Source organism: Triticum urartu, chromosome 2A (genome assembly GCF_056163025.1).
Source record: "Triticum urartu cultivar PI428250 chromosome 2A, HENAU_Tu73, whole genome shotgun sequence".
Taxonomy (NCBI): Eukaryota; Viridiplantae; Streptophyta; class Magnoliopsida; order Poales; family Poaceae; genus Triticum; species Triticum urartu.
Window position 1 is genome coordinate 188,198,967 of NC_141874.1, and position 18,597 is coordinate 188,217,563.

Genomic DNA, 18,597 nt, shown 5'->3' on the forward strand with positions numbered 1-18,597 from the left:
TTAGTACCAATGTACCTGGCAAACACTTCACCATTCTGATTCTTAAATAGTTTATAGTTTGCATCAAAGGATTCATCAATGATAATGGGGTTAGCACAAGTGAAGCCAGATAAATTGGATGGATCTGCTGAAAGTTCCTTTGCAGCAACCCATGTGGTTTTGGGGTACTGCTCAGTTTCCAGTAAGAGCCATCTGCATTTATTCTCCTTGCGAACCCAACACCCTCTTTCCTAGGGTTTCGATTCAGAATCTGCTTCTTGAGGACATCACATAATGTCTGATGTCCTTTAAGACTTTTGCACATCCCTGTTTCAAGCAATGTCTTCAACCTAGCATTCTCATCAACAATAGCAGTGGTATCCTCAGCAGAGGGGTTAGTTACCACATCAACAGTTGAAGATATTGCAACAGCAGTAGCAGTGGAACATTCAGCAACAGAAGTAGCATTATCACGCTCAATGCATTTAAGACATGGTGGTTCAAATCCTTCCTGAGCGGAGCTGATCTGTTCGGCGCGAAGTGACTCGTTTTCCTTTTGAAGATCTTCATGAGCCGCTCTCAATTTCTCAAGTTCTTGCTTCCTTTGAAGATAATCATAGGAAAGCTTTTCATGAGTTGTTGAGAGAGTATCAAGACGATCCTCAAGTTCATGATACTTAACGTGAAGATTTTTTAGTCTTCAATTAAGGATTCAGATCGAGTCATTTCAGCACCCAACAGATCATCGCTTCTGTCTAACAGTTTTTGAATATGTTCCATAGCTTTCTGTTGTTCAGTTGCAATTTTAGCAAGTGTTTTGTAGCTGGGTTTTGAATCACAGTCAGAGTCGTTGTCACTAGATGTTTGATAGCGAGTAGTGCGTGTGTTTACCTTGGCACCGCATGCCATGAAGCAGTAGGTAGGAGTGGAGTCGTTCTTGTCATTTGCGTCGGTGTCGGTGATGCTGTCATTGTCTTCAGTGTTGAAGATGGACTTGGCGACGTATGCTGTAGCGAGACTCGCAATGCCAGAATCAGACTCCTCCTCAGACTCCACCTCTGCCTCCTCAGAAGCGGACTCCTCCTCTGAATCCATTTCCTTGCCAGCGAACACACGTGCCTTGCCAGATGAGCTCTTCTTGTGTGATGAAGACTTTGAGGAAGACTTGGAAGAAGACTTTGAGTATTTCTCCTTCTTCTTGTCGTCAGAATCATATTCCTTGCTCTTCTTCTTCCTTCTGTTCTCATTGTCCCACTGTGGACACTTAGAGATGAAGTGTCCAGTTTTCTTGCGCTTGTGACATGTTTTCTTCTTGTAGTCATGAGCAGAAGCTTCATCATTCCTTGAGCTTGATCGTGAAGATTTTCTGAAGCCTTTCTTCTTGGTGAATTTTTGGAACTTTTTCACTAGCATTGCAAGTTCTCTTCCAATGTCTTCAGGATCATCAGAACTGCTGTCAAATTCTTCTTCAGATGAGGAAACAATTTTTGCCTTCAAGGCACGAGTTCGCCCATAGTTTGGACCGTAGATATCTCTTTTCTCAGAAAGCTGAAACTCATGTGTGTTGAGCCTCTCAAGTATGTCAGACGGATCGAGTGTCTTGAAATCAGGACGTTCTTGAATCATCAGGGCTAGGATGTCAAATGAACTATCAAGTGATCTCAGCAGCGTCTTGACGATTTCATGTTTGGTGATCTCAGTGGCGCCGAGGGCTTGAAACTCATTTGTGATGTCAGTGAGCCGGTCAAATGTGTGCTGGACATTTTCATTGTCATTTCGCTTGAAGCGGTTGAAGAGGTTGCGAAGAACACTGATTCTTTGATTTCTCTGGCTTGAGACGCCTTCATTGACCTTGGAGAGCCAGTCCCAGACCAGCTTGGATGTCTTCAAGGCACTCACACGACCATACTGTCCTTTTGTCAGATGCCCACAGATGATATTTTTGGCAGTAGAGTCCAGTTGAGTGAACTTCTTGACATCAGCAGCAGTGACACCTTCTCCAGCCTTGGGAACGCCGTTCTCGACGACATACCATAGATCGACGTCAATGGCTTCAAGATGCATGCGCATCTTATTCTTCCAGTAGGGATATTCAGTTCCATCGAAGACGGGGCACGCAGCGGAGACTTTGATTATCCCTGCAGTCGACATAGCTAAAACTCCAGGTGGTTAAACTGAATCACACAGAACAAGGGAGCACCTTGCTCTGATACCAATTGAAAGTGCGTTATATCGACTAGAGGGGGGTGAATAGGCGATTTTTATGAAAGTCTTCAAAACATGAGAGTTATGAAGACAAACAACGAAGATTATGCCTATTACTATGCAGCGGAAGTTAGATTACACTAGGCCAGCCATGATCATGTATTCAATAGAGTGAAAGCACAATGACAAACAACTGCAGTGTAATAAGGATCAGGTAGGAAGAAGTTATGAAGCCAAACAGATCATACATTCACGTTGTGAAGACAAAAGATAAAGCAAGCATGCAATGGCTTCACAATGTGTAACAGTAAGAAAAGGAAGTGAAGATGAAACCAGTGACTCGTTGAAGACAATGATATGCTGGACCAGTTCCAGTTGCTGTGACAACTGTACGTCTGGTTGGAGCGGCTAGGTATTTAAACCTTAGGACACACAGTTCCGGACACCCAGTCCTGAACACACAGTCCAGGACACCAAGTCCTTACCGTATTCTCCTTGAGCTAAGGTCACTTAGTCCTCGCCCAATCACTCTGCTAAGTCTTCAAGGTAGACTCCCAAACCTTCACAAACTTCGTTCACTGGCAATCCACAATGTCTCTTGGATACTCTGAACGCGACGCCTAACCGTCTGGAGGATTCACAGTCCTTAAGTGTAATAAGTCTTCAGATCACACAGACAAGAAGACTCAAGTGATGCCCAATTTGCTCTGGCTCTGGGTGGTTAGGGGTTTTCTCCTCACTAGGAATTTTCTCTCAAAGGCTTCGAGGTGGGTTGCTCTCAAACGACAAAAGCCGTGCACTGAAATCTGAGCAGCCAACCGTTTATGGTTGTGGGGGTGGGCTATTTATAGCCACTTGGCAACCCGACCTGATATGTCCGAAATGACCCTGGGTCACTAAGGAACTGACACGTGTCTCAACGGTCAGATTTCAAACTCTCATGGCAACTTTACTTGGGCTACAAGCAAAGCTGACTTGTCCGGCTTTGGACAAGATTCGCTTTCATTGTCTTCACTCGAAGACATAGGTTTTTGGTTTAGGCATCACTTCAGTCATTCTGACTGGTTCTCCTGGACCCCACTTAACAGTACGGTGGTTCCTATGACTCAACACAAAATAAAAAGAACTACGAGAGATCTAAGTCTTCGAGCTCCATAGGCTTCATGACGTGTCTTCTTTTGTCATAGTCTTCAATGTGAATATCTTCATATACCACCTTTGTCTTCAATGTCTTCATACATTTTTAGGGGTCATCTCTGGTAGTAAAACTGAATCAATGAGGGACTTCTACCTGTGTTTTCCTGCAATTCTCACAAACACATTAGTCCCTTAACTAGGTTTGTCGTCAATACTCCAAAACCAACTAGGGGTGGCACTAGATGCACTTACACCAACTCCACCGCGCGATCCCAAACGGACGTCCGGATTGGCCCGATTTTGTCTCTTTGGGGTGCCGATGGGTTCGCCCGTGTCCGGCTTTGTCAGATGGGTCGTGCGTGTGCCCACCGCATGGCCGCACCCCAAATCGTATCCGGGGTGGACTGAATAAAAAAATATAAAAACTTGAATGAAATAACTAAAAAAGTAAATAAACGCATTTAAAAAAACATAAAACATATATAGGGGTCGGCCACAAAACGATCCAGTTTCCACGGCCACTTAAAAGGCCCAGTTTCATAATTAACATATAAAAACAAAATAAAAAAACGCCCCCGGCGCTCTTGCCGCGCCCGTCGGTGCCGTGGCCGTCGCCGTCTTCACTGGCTGCCGGTGTCGTCGTCGTCGCTGACGAGGTCGACGTAGGCCGGCGGCGTCCACAGGTGGGCCGGCGGTGCGTGGTAGATGGGGCGGGCTGGACGGCTGGAGGTGCCGGGACCACCTCCTCCCGTGGCGACGCCTCCCGCTCCGGTGACCGCGGCGGAGTGGGGCACCAGTTCACGCCCACGCCGGCGGCCATCTCCAGAGCAGTGTAGGACCAGCCCCACCCCTGGCCCAGCAGCTGCTGGAACGCGGCCTGCGGGTCCTCCTCCATCGCAACCTCCGTGACGGCCGCCATCTGCAGCTCCTGGAAGGCGACGTCCCCGACGGCAGAGAGGGCCATGGTCTCCTCTAGGCCGTCCCACTGCCGCTCGTCGTGCGTCTTCATGGAGTCGTCCATGACACGCTGCAGGAGACGGGCCTCCTCCTCCGCTGTCATGCGAGGAGGGGGAGGTGGCGACGGAGACGAAGAAGGCGACAGCGTGGGCGTCAGGCCTCGCCCCCGCGTACGCCCGTGCGCCTCTGCACATGGCCTCCGCGGCCCCGACACGGTGCCGACGAAGTAGGACGCGCGCCGCACGTCGTGCTCGTCCTGGAGCCATGTGTCCCACAGTGGGGGGTCGGGGGCATACCTGTGGTAGTAGTACAGGTCGTCGGGAAGGAGGCGGCGGCGGCGCGCGATCTCATCGCGCCGGGCACGGCCGGTCGCCGGCACTGGCGGGATGGGGACCCGGTCCGCGGAGAGGTGCCATCCGTTGGGGAGGTGGGCGTCGCTCCACGGGACCGGCGTCCTCGTCTCCCAGTACCTCCGGCACACGTCCACGCAGATGTACTGTCGGTCACGATTGCCGGCGGGCCTAGGGGCAATGGTGAAGGGGGCCGGCGCGGGGGCTCGACGGGAGGAGCGCGGGGGTGACGCGGGGGCTCGATGGGAGGAGCGCAGCGGTGACGCGGGCTCCTCCTCCTTCACGGATCGGCGGCGACGGCCCAAGGAGGAGCCGGCCTCACGGTCGTGCTTCCCCTTGCGGCCGTAGTTTCAAAGACCCATGGCTACGGCCGGCCGGCGAGGTCGACGACGGGGAGCGGCTAGGGTTTCTAGGGTGTCGGGTTTCGAGGGGGTAGAGAGGGGCCGAAGTGGGAAGTGTGGACGACGATCAGTCCACGGCTTCCCATTTAAGAAGGATGACGACTCTTCGCTGTGTGGATGACATGTGGGGCCACCCGCCCGTGCGCATTTATGTTGGCGGGTGAGAGGTAGGTGGCCGCCTGCCACGAGGCCCTGCCGCGGACGTTCGAAGCGTCCGTTCGTTGTCCGCCACGACCCAAACCCGGTGCATGTTTGTGCTTGAAATGGGTCAGCCCGAACACAAAACGAATCAGATGGGTCCGGACCGTCGCGCGCTGAGTCGTCTTATTTGTTCCTTTTACCCCAAATGGACGGGGACGGACAGGATAGGGTCGCGCGGTGGAGTTGGCCTAAAAGCCTGTTGTTTGCCCGTGAGTGTAGCCCAAACTGCCAACTGCCTTTTGCATCTTTTTCCCTTTCTTCTTTTCTTTTTATTTTTTACTTTAACTTTTCCCCATTTTTCTTCCTGGTTTGAAGAATCTTTTTTTCAAATTCGTAAATGTTCCTTCAAATATATGAAAATTTTCCTATGGTGAACTTTTTTCAAATTCGATGAATTGTTTTCAAATTTGATGTACTTTTTGGAAATCAATGATTTTTTTCAAATACACTGATTTAAAAAAATGTTGAACGTTTTTTCAAACTCATGAACTTTTTTCAAAATCAAACATTTTTTTATTCACGATCATTTTCATGTTTTGCAAATTTTTCTCTTTTTTTAAAATCAATGGTTGACTCGTCAACTATCAACCATGACCAGTAAATGCGATCGAGCGCTCGCCATGTACATAGGCCAGCCCATGAGGGATGGCGCGTGGGCACCAAGAAACTTTCGTGGCGTTGACCGCGCCGAATAGGAGATCTCATAAGCATTGCATAGGAACTCGGGTTGCAAGGACCAAAACAAGGTGTGGAAATGTCTGCAAAAAATTATAGGGCCTTGACATATTCTTTCAACATCAAAAACATAAAGTTACTAACTACCTGGCCCATCAGATGTGTGAAGACTTATCCCCTCTACCGGGTTCCATAGTGTGAGCATCCCGAGCGCAGTGTCGCCTGCAACACTCTATAAATAGGCCAGCCCAAGAAACATAGTCGCATGCGACATTGCTTGGTTCTCTCGTTTGCTTCGAAAAACATTTATTGAGAAAATTGTTATTTTCCCAAAACAAAAAAACTAAAAAGAATCTATTTTTATTTTATTTTCCACAATATCATAAGTATAAATATTGTATATAAAATGTCTATGCAGTGTTAAAAAATGTTCACCCAACTTTTAGAAAATGTAAATAGCATTCAAAAATATACCTCAAAATGTTCTCACATTTCAAAAAAGTGTTTGTGAAAATTTTAGGAACTGTTTGGACACTGTAAGAAATATTCACATTCAAAAAACTGTTTCACACCATTCAAAAAAATGAATATGACATTTAAAAAATGTTGGTTCTATTATAAAGAAATGCTCAATAATTGTAAAAAATGTTCAGCTAGTTTCAAAAATGTTTGAGTCATTCGAAAAACTGATTCAATGTGTATTCAGAAAATATTTTACAGGTATTTAAAAATATTCAAAACATATACTTGAAATAATTTACAACATGTATTTAACAAAAGTTCAACGTATATCAAAAATATGTTTTACATGTATACAAAAAATCTACAGTGTGTACTAAAAAATTAGACAAGTTTTGGAAAAATAAAGCGAAAAAGAAAATTAGAAAAACCAGGAAAACCCGAGGGACCAACACAAATAACCAAAGAAAACCTAGTGAGAAACACAGAAACCACCACGAAAACAAAACAACGGAAAAACTAGCGAAAGTGGGTCAACATTCACCACAAAAAAACAAAAAAAAACCACGTGACCCCCCCCCCCCCCCCCACGAAACAAACAGGAAAAACCACATGAAAAAACAAATCAACAACTTCCTTGAAAACCCATTCCTCCAAAACTAAGTGGGTGTGCATCCAATTGCTTGCTCATGAAGACCTCGGGCATTTGAGAAAGCCTATCATCGGAATATACAAGCCAAGTTCTATAACGAACAATTACCACTAGTATATGAAAGTGACAACTCAGGAGACTCTCTATATGAAGAACATGATGCTACTCTGAAGCACAAGTGTGGTAAAAGGATAATAACATTTCCCCTTATCTCTTTTTTTGTTGGGATATTTTGGCCTCTTATTTTTATTTAAGTCCGAAGACTCATCCCGACTTGTGGCGGATTCATTGTCTCCATCATCCTTTTCCTCACTGGGACAATGCTCTAATAATGATGATCATCACACTTTTATTTACTTACAACTCAATATTACAACTCGGTAAAACTATACAAGATGACTCTATATGAATGCCTCTGGCAGTGTACCGGGATGTCCAATGATCTAGCATAACATGTATAACAATGATGAATGGTGGCTTTGCCACAAATATCATGTCAGCTCTATATGATCGTGCAAAGCAGTATGATGATGAACGCACATGTCATAAGACGGAATGGTGGAAGTTGCATGGCAATATATCTCGGAATAGCAATGGAAATGTCATGATAGGTAGGTATGTTGGCTGTTTTGAAGAAGGTATAAGGAGGCTTATGTGTGATGGAGCGTATCATATCATGGGGTTTGGATGCACTGGCGAAGTTTGCACCAACTCTCGAGGTGAGAAAGAGCAATGCACGGTACCGAAGAGGCTAGCAAAATGATAGAAAATAGTATAAAAAGTATCTAAGATTGCTAATATAATAGCATGAAACAATCAAAAATTATAGATATGTTGGAGACGTATCATGCTTCACTTATATCTTTTGAGTTAGGCAGTTGCTCATGTGCTTCACTTATATCTTTCGAGCACGGTGGTTGTTATATTTTATAAAAATGATTTCTCATGCTTCACTTATATCTTTTTGAGAGTTTTTAAGTAGGAAGTGGTAATTTGCACGGGTTATAAGACTAGTCCAAGAATGATAGGTATACAAGAGTGGTATAATAAAAACTTTCATGTAAATCACTGAATATGAAGCATGTGATTTATGAAAGAGTATTAGTTCATAATAATTGGTTAGTAAGAATATTGATATTAAAGTTTGTTATGTATTACTCATCTAAGTGTCGGTCATGGCATGACGGGGATGTTGGAGTATATTTATTCCTATTTGAAATGCTTTGTGTTGTTCGAATCGGGGGCGCGTGATGGTTATCTCCTCCCAACCTCCTCCCTAGGGGCATGCAAGTAGTACTTTGCTTTGAGGGCTAATAAAACTTTCACAATAAGTATATGAGTTCTTTATTACTAATACAACACTGCCACCTACCCATATTTTTCTAGCCTCTCTGGTACCATGCATTTCCCATTTTACCTCAAGAATTGGTGCAAACTTCGTCGCTGCATCCAAACCCCGTGATATGATATGCTCTATCACACATAACCCTTATAATATCATTCCTTAAAACAACCACCATACATACCTATCATGGCATTTTCATAGCCATTCAAAGATATATTGTCATGCAACTTCCATGGTTACTATTCACATGACTTGTGTGTTCATCATCATATTACTTTATGTAATCATATAGAGCTTACATGATATTTGTGGCAATGCCATCGTTCATCATTGTAATACATGTTACACTAGACCATTGCACATCCTGATACATTGCGAGAGGCATTCATATAGTCATATCATTAGAGTTGTAAGTTTAAAAGAGGTGTAATTATTATCATTATTAGAGCATTGTCCCAATGAGGTAAAGAATGATGGAGCTTCACGAGTCCTCAAAAAAGTGGGAATGAGGTTCATGATATTGTTCTAAAAAAATGAGAAAAGAAAATAAAAAGATGAGAGAAAAAAAGAGAAGGGGCAATGCTACTATCCTTTTACCACACTTGTGCTTCAAAGTAGGAGCATGTTCTTCATATATGGAGTCTCCATGATATGTCACTTTCATATACTAGTGGAAATTTTTACATTATAGAACTTGGCTTGAATAGTCTGATAACGGGCTTCCTCAAATGCCCGAGGTCTCATGAGTATGCAAGTTGGATGCACACCCACTAAGTTTCAGTAGCGAGCTGTAACACCCCGGAAGTTAAGCTACAGTTACCTCACACTAATGGTGTCTTGTCATCAAGATTAGCTAAGCCAAATTGCCCCTTGATAAAAATCAAAGCCAATTTCAATTTTAAAATGAAGTCGAATGCATTTTTCTTCAAACAGTAAAACTAATATGTTCACAATATTCTATAAATTCCCCTGATCGTTGTCATGTTGATCCCAACATTATTTGACTCTCCAATTAATCCCTAGGAAATTATAAAGTGAACCGGCAGTTAGATTGAGGCTTTTCAATTTAAACAAATATTTATACATTTCCAAATGACCTCAAACTTTATGGGCTTCTTTAATATATAGCCTACTATAAAGTTAAAAGTTTTGTATGCAACTAAATTTATTGGAAGCAAAAATAAAATGCAAGGCCGTAGCTAAAATATAAAACAGGCAAAATAAAAAGGAAAAAGGCTAAGTGCTTACTGTGCACTAGAAGCCTAGTGGTACAGTAACCTGGGCCAGCCCACCACCGGCCTTCTCCCTACTCGCTACATGAGGCACGGGAGGCGTGGCGTGCATCCGGCCGCCATGGCCGCGTGCCGGCCATCCCACGGCCTCCCTGTTGGATAAGGTGACCCCCCACGACCCACTAGTGAACCCTAGATTCAATCCCCCTCTTCCCCCGTGCCGCTTTCTTCCTCCCCCGCACAAGCCCGAAGCACCATCGCCATGGCCTCCTCTGTCCGTGTGGCCATCGTTCACCTCGCCGGCTGAGACCTCGCCAGGAGCTGTGCCCGTGTCGTCTTTATCAACTCTGAGGAGCAGATCGAGCAGGAGATCGCCACCACGCCGGGATCGACCGTTTCCTCCTCAGCTGTCGCCAACCATCGTCATCAAATTCGTCGCCCCTGCTGCGCCAAAGCTTTCGTCGAGCCTTCCTTGAGCTCCACGGTGAGCCTCCACCTATTTCCCCTCTGCTATCGCCTCGATATGGTGCTTGCAACTACTGCCACCATTGCCGTAGCACCGTTGTCGCCGCTGCGCATCTTACCGTCAACCTAGCGCTGTTTTGGTTTCACCAAGCACGCTATCGAGCTCGGGGCATCACCCTGATGTTGCCCATGGCCTTGGGTCTCTCGAACATCACCCGTGCCGTCGAGCCCAACCAGCCCCGCCTTCTGTTGCCACCAGTCGTCGTTGTTGCGGTCATCTCCGGCCACCACGCGCCCTGCCGCTACCCGCCGCGGCCTGTGCTTCCCCTGGCCATGCACGACCATGGCCGCACCGGAGCTCCGCTCCGCGCGCGCCTCTCGCTCCTGGACGTGTCCATGTTGCACCTATGGCCTCACCTTCAGCCACGCCCATCCACGCGTGCGCCCACCTCTGCCTGCTGCTCCACTGCTATCTGCTGCTGTTACCGCGCTGCCGCTGCTGCGTACTTCTGCTTCTGCCGCCGCCTGCAGGTTTCCCCCCGCATGCGCGCCCCGGCCTGCCGCTGCCCCGCGCCACTGCTGCCGCTTGTTTCTGCTACTCCCCTGACGACGCCCGTCGCGCCCGCCTCGCTCCGGCAATGCCCAGGCCCTGCCTTGGTTACGCGCCCCGCGCCCCAGGCCGCGCCTCCCCCGCATGCTCTCTGCCGCTAGCCTCTGCCGCTTGCCTCTGCCGCCCCGCTGCTTCCCGCGCGACGCCGCGCCGAGTGATGCTCGCCGCCTCTGCCCCGCCGCCTCCGGCCGCTCCGGCCCGGCGCCGTGCCTGCTCCCGCCCCGCGCACTAGGCACCAGCCGTCGGCGCTCCTCTGTAGCGGCCGCGCGTCCCAGCCATGGCCTTGAGCCATTGCTCGAACGGGCCGTCTCTGTTCAATGGGGATTAGCCCATGTTGTTTTATTTATTATAATTACTTAGAATTAATAACTAAATTTAAATAATTTAATAGACACTGACAGCTCGGCCCCATGATTTAATTAGATCAATTAAAATCATCTAACTGTTGAGTCAATGACACATGGGTCCCACATGGGCCTTTGACCAGTCAAAATTGACTATTCAACTAATGACTGGGCAGTTGACTGGCCCCTCTGTCAGCCCCACACAGCCACGGGCCGGGTGTACTTTTGGGTACACTTAGCATTTATGATCTATTTTTGAATTAATAGATAATTTCATAATATTGTTTAGAAATTCATATAAATTCAACTGTAGCTCCGATGAAAATGTTTTATACATGAAAGTTGAAAATCCAACGAATCCGAATACGTGGTCCGTTCATCTGTCACATGCCCATAGCATGCTTAACATGGAACCGTCCCCTCTCTTTTCATCTGTCCGGAAAACGTCAGACGCCGGAAAACCCCCTCCAGATGTTTTCCCTCTCCGCCTGCAACGTCTAGCACTACGTTACTTCACCCCTAACACCGCGTATTACCTTGTTATGCTTTATGATGCTTTCTTTGCTTTATATTTATTGTTTCTTTCCCCTCTTCTCTCCGGTAGACCCCGAGACCGATGTTGTCCCGGTGATCGAGTACGTCTCCGACGACCCTTCTTTCTTTGCCGCAGAGCTTCCAGGCAAGCAAACCCCCCTTGAGCATTCTGATATCGCCCATTTCTTTCCCTCTCATGCTTGCATTAGAACTCCTACTGCTTTTTGTATGATCCTATTCTGATGCATAGCCTATTTATGTTACCTGCTTTCATACCATACCTGCTTAGTATAGGTTGGTTAGAGTTCCATTAGTGACTCTTACCTTGTCCCAGTTGCCCCTGCTTTATGTTCGATGACTCGATAGCGTGATCGACGTCTAGGCCCCGACACCGCACATCACCCCCCTTAATTGTACGACTCTGCAGAGTTACAATCGAGTGACGAGGGTGATACCTCATCAGCACTTCTGATGTTAACCCTGTAGTGTAGCTATTCGGGCATGGCCATCGATGGTGATTCCTCCTTGACCACTTTCGATAATGACTCTATTGTGCAACCCCTCAAGTGTGGACCAACGAGGGAGATTCCTCCAAGTCTACCTTGATGGTTACATCGAGTGTGAATCCATCGAGGGTGATTCCTTAGGTTTTCCCCTTGCTAATTCAGACACACGGTTACTTTGACTTACCACAGAGCCATGATGACATCGGGTCAGCCCCGAGGGGTACCCGCGAGTGATGTGAAATCGGGTTGATCTGGAGGATACCCGCAAGTTTTCCACGCGTCGTGGCCGGGCATTCTTAGCCCTTGTTGCAAGTCCGTGAGACGGGGCGAAGGGACCACATATCGTGGATCATTGATCGTAACCGCACTATCAGGACATTAACGGCTTGGATATTTGATCCGAGTAGGCCTCTGGCCTTTTTCGCACTAACCACCACGCAGGAATAAGTATGGGCACTCCGTGTCATATGCATCAGCCGAAGCTTTCCAGACATCAGTGACTGAGCGACACGCGCCAGGGTGGACTGCGTAAGCACCTACCTTGTTAAAGGAGGTAGCTAGGTCTGCTCACTGGCCGCGTACGCAACGTGCAAGAGTGCAAAGGGCGATGAGCCCAAGACCCCTGCGCGCTTAGGATTTAGACCGGCGTGCTGACCTCTCTATCGAGCCTAGGTAGGGCTGTGGTGTGTTGATCGGCCGAGGTCGGTCATGACCTGATGGTGTGTCCAGCCAGAGTTGATTGAGCGTGTCGGGTAAGTTGGTGCACCCCTGCAGGGAAGAATTCTATCTATTCGAATAGTCGGGTCCATGCTAACGGACACTCGGAATTGTATCCCGATCGATACAACTAGAATTGGATACTAGATGTTGAGGCATGTAATGGATATGATGGCTCGGGGATTGTTTCCTCGCAGTGATTCGAGGAAGTGATCTGTGGGAAATGTTACAACATACTTGCTAATATTATAATATGCCACTCTTATCTCTTGTAATGCTGCAAGATGCTTGGAGCTGCTTGAAGATGCTAGTCTTCGATAGGCTAGGCTTTCCCCTTCTCTTCTGTCATTCTGTAGTTTAGTCCACAGATACAACCCATTCCTTTGATACAGATGCACATGTAGTTTAGATCTAATGTAAGTCTTGCAAGTACTTTGGATGAGTACTCACGGTTGCTTTGCTACCTCTTTTCCCCCCATACCCGATTGTTGCGACCAGATGACGGATCCCAGGAGCCAGACGACACCACTGAGGACTACTACTACCCCGAGGGTGCCTACTACTACATGACGGCCGCTGACGACCTGGAGTAGTTAGGAGGCTCCCAGGCAGGAGGCTTTTCCTTTTTGATCGTTGTTGCTTTTGTGCTACCCTTCTTAAGGCAAACTTGTTTAACTTATGTCTGTACTCAGATATTGTTGCTTCTGCTGACTCTTGTGTATTCGAGCCCTCGAGGCCCCTAGCTTGTAATATAAAGCTTGTATTATTTTAATTTGTGTCTAGAGTTGTGTTGTGATATCTTCCCGTGAGTCCCTGATCTTGATCGTACACATTTGCGTGTATGATTAGTGTACGATTGAATCGGGGGCGTCACATGTTGGTATCAGAGCCGACTGCCTGTAGGTAGCCCCCTTTCCAACTTCTTGGCCGAATTTGAGTCTAGTAATTATAAAACTTTTACTAACATGGATGTGGCGCTTACGGGCCCACGTCGCCATTGGGTGGTATTAGGATATTTTACTCCTCGTCTATACTCCGGGACTTTGATCTCTCTTCCATTCGGGTTAAACATATTTATTAACTCTAATTTAGGTTCTCGTAACCACTTCCTATCGGAGAGCCCCTTCATTCCAGATGATCTCCCGCTTCATTAGAAGATTTCAAAGATACTCTTCAATGTTTTCTCGAGATCGTTGTGCTCATCACCTTTACAATTCCCTATCTCCGATAAGTCCTATGAATAACTACATACACTTGGCATTCTTACATTCATCCTAGTTGTTCTTGTTATTACAATATACATCGAAATATTCTCCGACTTTTAAAAATCCTTTTGCCTGCTGCCTTGCAACTCCATTTCCGCTTAAATACATCTATGGGTAATTCTTCACACTTATCGAGGATTTGTTCATCCCTAGTTGATCATGTGATTCACAAGATACTTTGAGATACTCTCTGATCTTCAGATAATCCTCTCCAACTACTTGTCTGCTTGCATTATGGATACTTTCCATAGGTCTGGCAATATTCATTGGTATCCTTTGTCATTTTCATTTGAAATATTTGGTTCAAGATGTTTGTGAATGCTCACAATCATCAACCACAATTAGAATTCTTCCCTTCGGCTCAGACGTCACCTCGGACATGAGCTGGTGTTCGGCAAATCAAACCTTGATTGATTGTCGATCTATGTCTATTCAACTTACTTGTCTTTTGGTCAGAGCATTGCATCTGATTCCTTGAATTAGAAATCACGATTCCATTGTAGTTGAGATTTGAATTAGTCAGTTATTTCTATAATCCGATCTCCTTGCATTCTTTCTTCTTCTGGTTGAGTATCGATGCTCACATCAGTCTCTTGTGGACCACCAGAACTATTGCTGGATTATTATCCAACAGTGTCCTTCATATTCAATAACTTTGTAAGTCTTTCCTCGGATACATAATGTAACACCCACGATGCACCTATATCTCCCACGTGTCGGGGCACGACTTAGAGGCATAGTCGCATGGTAGGTTTGTCGCAAGAGGGGTAATCTTCACATAATCCCATGTACTGAATAAGAAAAGGATAAAGAGTTGGCTTACAATAGCCACTTCACACAATACATAAATATATCATACATCATCCGAGGTATAAACAAAGGTCCGACTACGGAACCAAAATAAAGAAAGACAACCGCAAATGCTAGATCCCTGATCGTCCCAACTGGGCTCCATTACTGATCAACCGGAAAAGACACAAAACAACGAACAAGATCTTCATCGAGCTCCCACTTGAGCTCAGTTGCGTCATCTGCACTGGTATCTGACACGTCTCCAATGTATCTACTTTTCCAAACACTTTTGCCCTTGTTTTGGACTCTAAGTTGTATGATTTGAATGGGACTAACCCGGGCTGACGCTGTTTTCAGCAGAATTGCCATGATGTTGTTTTATGTGTAGAAAATAAAAATTCTCGGAATGACCTGAAACTCCTCGGAATATCTTACAATAAATAATAAAAAATCCTCGCCAAAGATGAAGACCAGGGGGCCCACACCCTTCTCACGAGGGTGGGGGCGCGCCCCTACCTCGTGGGCCCCCTGGAAACCCTCCAACTCCAACTCCAACTTTATATAACTGCTTCCGGGGAGAAAAAAAATAGAAAATAAGAAATCATCGTGTTTTACGATACGGAGCCGCCGCCAAGCCCTAAAACCTCTCGGGAGGGCTGATCTGCAGTCCGTTCGGGGCTCCGAAGAGGGGGATTCGTCGCCGTCGTCATCATCAACCATCCTCCATCACCAATTTCATGATGCTCACCGCCGTGCATGAGTAATTCCATTGTAGGCTTGCTAGACGTTGATGGGTTGGATGAGATTCACCATGTAATCGAGTTAGTTTTGTTAGAGTTTGATCCCTAGTGACGGTGTCCTGGACTAGGGGGTACTCAACACGTCATCTCCCGATCTGTTAGATTGGGCCGAGGACCCCCATGGCCGTATACTCATGGGCCAGTTCGGACAGCTGCCGCATACATGGAAGATTCCACAAGACTTGGTGATCAAGACAAGGACTCCTCCCCACCAGCGTATTCGGCTAGGACTCTTGTTATCCTAGGCCTTTGGTGCATTATATAAACCGAGGCCAGGCTAGTCGACAGAATATATAAACATACAATCATACCATAGGCTAGCTTCTAGGGTTTTGCCTCTCTGATCTCGTGGTAGATCTACTCTTGTACTACCCATATCATCAATATTAATCAAGCAGGACGTAGGGTTTTACCTCCATCAAGAGGGCCCGAACCTGGGTAAAACATCGTGTTCCCTGCCTCCTGTTACCATCCGTCTTAGACGCACAGTTCGGGACCCCCTACCCGAGATCCGCCGGTTTTGACACCGACATTGGTGCTTTCATTGAGAGTTCCGCTGTGTGTTCGGCAAAAGGTTGATGGCTCACCTGCAGATCAACTGCGACTTCGGTATCTTCGTCACCAGCTCGACTAGTCACCTTGGTTCGACCAAGGACTGCGCCCTACCTCCGATCGTCATGTTCGGATGAGGGCCTTTATAAACATCAACTCCGATCTCTATCAAGATCATGGAGGAATCATCCAAGGAGCCCGGGGGCTCAACGTCAACACTGCCCTCGGGCGACTGTGCTGTTTTTCTGGACAGCAAACTTGTGTTTGCCGCCACCGCCTCCTCAAGTGTCTTTTTAACGATCGCCTCAGTGGAATTGTGCGGAATTGAGTCTACAACAACCCTGGAAAATTTTGTCGAGTTCCGATGGGGGAATCTCTGGCAATCCACGATATACCGGAGCCCTGTCAAATCTGGACGGGAATCTGGACGAGTTTAGGGCGTGGTGTCCAGCCTCTAGCTCGGACGTCCTTTGGAAAATCCAACCGTTGATCGGCTGCGGAATTCCTATATCTAACACCTCTCAAAATTTCAGCTCGATCCGACCGTCCAAACTCCGGGAACCTTCTAATTAGTGCATCACTTTTCGGACCTATTTTCTGCGTGAAAACGGATCCGACCCGAGTTCGTCTTTTTTTACGAACGGGATTTCGGACATTCCTTTTGAAGGAAGTTTTGTATGGGGTATTGTGTTTTGTTCCCGAACACATCCCACCAACTTTAAAATCTTTTGAACATGATCTTCAACATCACGCTGGTGTCAAACCAGTCCGGCGATATTGTTCCACGGCTGCCGACCTGCGCTACACATGTCGCCGCTTTATTGAGCCGAGGTCAAATCGTTCGATCATCATCTCGGCAAGCCGAACAAGAGTTCGGCATCGCGAAGGATAAATCATCACCAACATCGCCGCTCCACGGATTACACGGAGCGGGAACACAGGCATCGCCACATGGTCACTTTATCAAACCGGCATTGTCCGCGTCACAAGTTGTGACATGCGTCGGCATGGCCGCACTGTTGCTTCTTCAAGCCGATGTTCATCACGCCGAACTGCTTCAACACCTCGGCTGACACGGTAGCTGCAACGTCTCCTTACCGACCTGCTTCGTCTCCTCGGCTAGACCATCTCTTCATCAACTTACTTCGGAGACTTCGGCGTCACCAGCCGACCAGCTTCATCACATTAGCTGGACCACAGGCTTTTCCTCGGTGAGCCAACCTTTGCTAGCATCACCAGGCCATCGCTTTATCACCTATCAGGCAATGGGTGTGCGGATCGATTCCCGATTTTGGGAGTCGCTTTTCTTCGGATTGCTACAACAAATAAACTAGGTGCTATTAATCATAGTATTTTTTGCTTGTTTGGGTTTATTTTTCCCAAGGAATTATTACTCTGGTTTGTCCATCATTTGTGCACAGGTCTATCAAATGATGGCCGCATTAACAACGGTCGTGTGGTGGTTCGGTCAGTTTCCGTACATAGTCCGGCGAACACCGCATCCGGAACTCGGACCGACCTGTGAATTCAGGCTTTGCCACGCCTTACCGCATCACGCCGACGCCCTGCATCGACATTGACTTCGGCACCGGGCCATATTTCTTTTATTACTCACTTTGCATAAATTATTTATTATGCAATGATTTTTTTAATTATTATTATTATTACTATTATCTCCGGTTTGCACTATTTTTTGTGCACAGGAAAATGATCCGGGGACTTCGGCATCACTCTGCCGGTCTGCATTAACCGTGCTATGTCACCACTTCGGCGTGTCGAGCTCTCCGCTCCGCCACCTCGGGACCGGCTTGGGGGATGGAACCTTGTCGTGCATCAAGCTCGGACCGCGTCATCAATGCCGAACACATTAACCAGCTAAGTCGCCTTCATGCTCAAAGTTTTAATTTTTAACTTGTGTTCGGTTCGACCAAGCATTATACTTTTTTGGAAAAAAGTTTCTTGTAAAAAATTTCCTTGTCCAAACTTTGTTTGTGACACACATATTCAAATACCCGTTTATTTGGGGGCTTCCTTTATGAAGCTTTTCCTCTTGCATATGGTTATACTTGTACGGCTTCGTTCCTTGTTCGTGTATTACGCCACTATATGCACCATATTGACTTAAGCGATTTGCAAGCTGGGTTGCCTGGCTCATGTGCTTACCCCTACGTTCCCGATTGTTCGGCTAGGGAGTAAAAGGAGCACCTCTGCGATTGTCATGACCGGGTCCTTCGAGCTCTGCCCTCAGACTGGGTGAAGCCGAAAGCTAGCGCTCTTATTGTTTTCAATCATGGTCGGCACACAACGGAACTCGTGAGTACAAAAAATCTATTGCACAAGTCTCATAGTAATAATGAGCACCGAAGAAAGGTATCGGTGGGGGTACTATTTTCTTCGAAGATGCTTCTTACGCTTCGTC

General features: G+C 46.7%; 1 long non-coding RNA gene and 1 pseudogene across 1 annotated transcript; one reads left to right on the forward strand and one right to left on the reverse strand.

The window, feature by feature from the left end:
- Window positions 1-3,941: 3,941 nt before the first annotated feature.
- Window positions 3,942-6,061, reverse strand: LOC147984474 (uncharacterized; annotated as a pseudogene).
- A 3,504-nt stretch (window positions 6,062-9,565) lies between these two features.
- Window positions 9,566-13,567, forward strand: LOC147984475 (uncharacterized). The gene is made up of 3 exons (XR_015616037.1): window positions 9,566-10,077; window positions 11,617-11,691; window positions 13,268-13,567. It is a non-coding gene; the product is annotated as an uncharacterized LOC147984475 (long non-coding RNA).
- The last annotated feature ends 5,030 nt before the right edge of the window (window positions 13,568-18,597 follow it).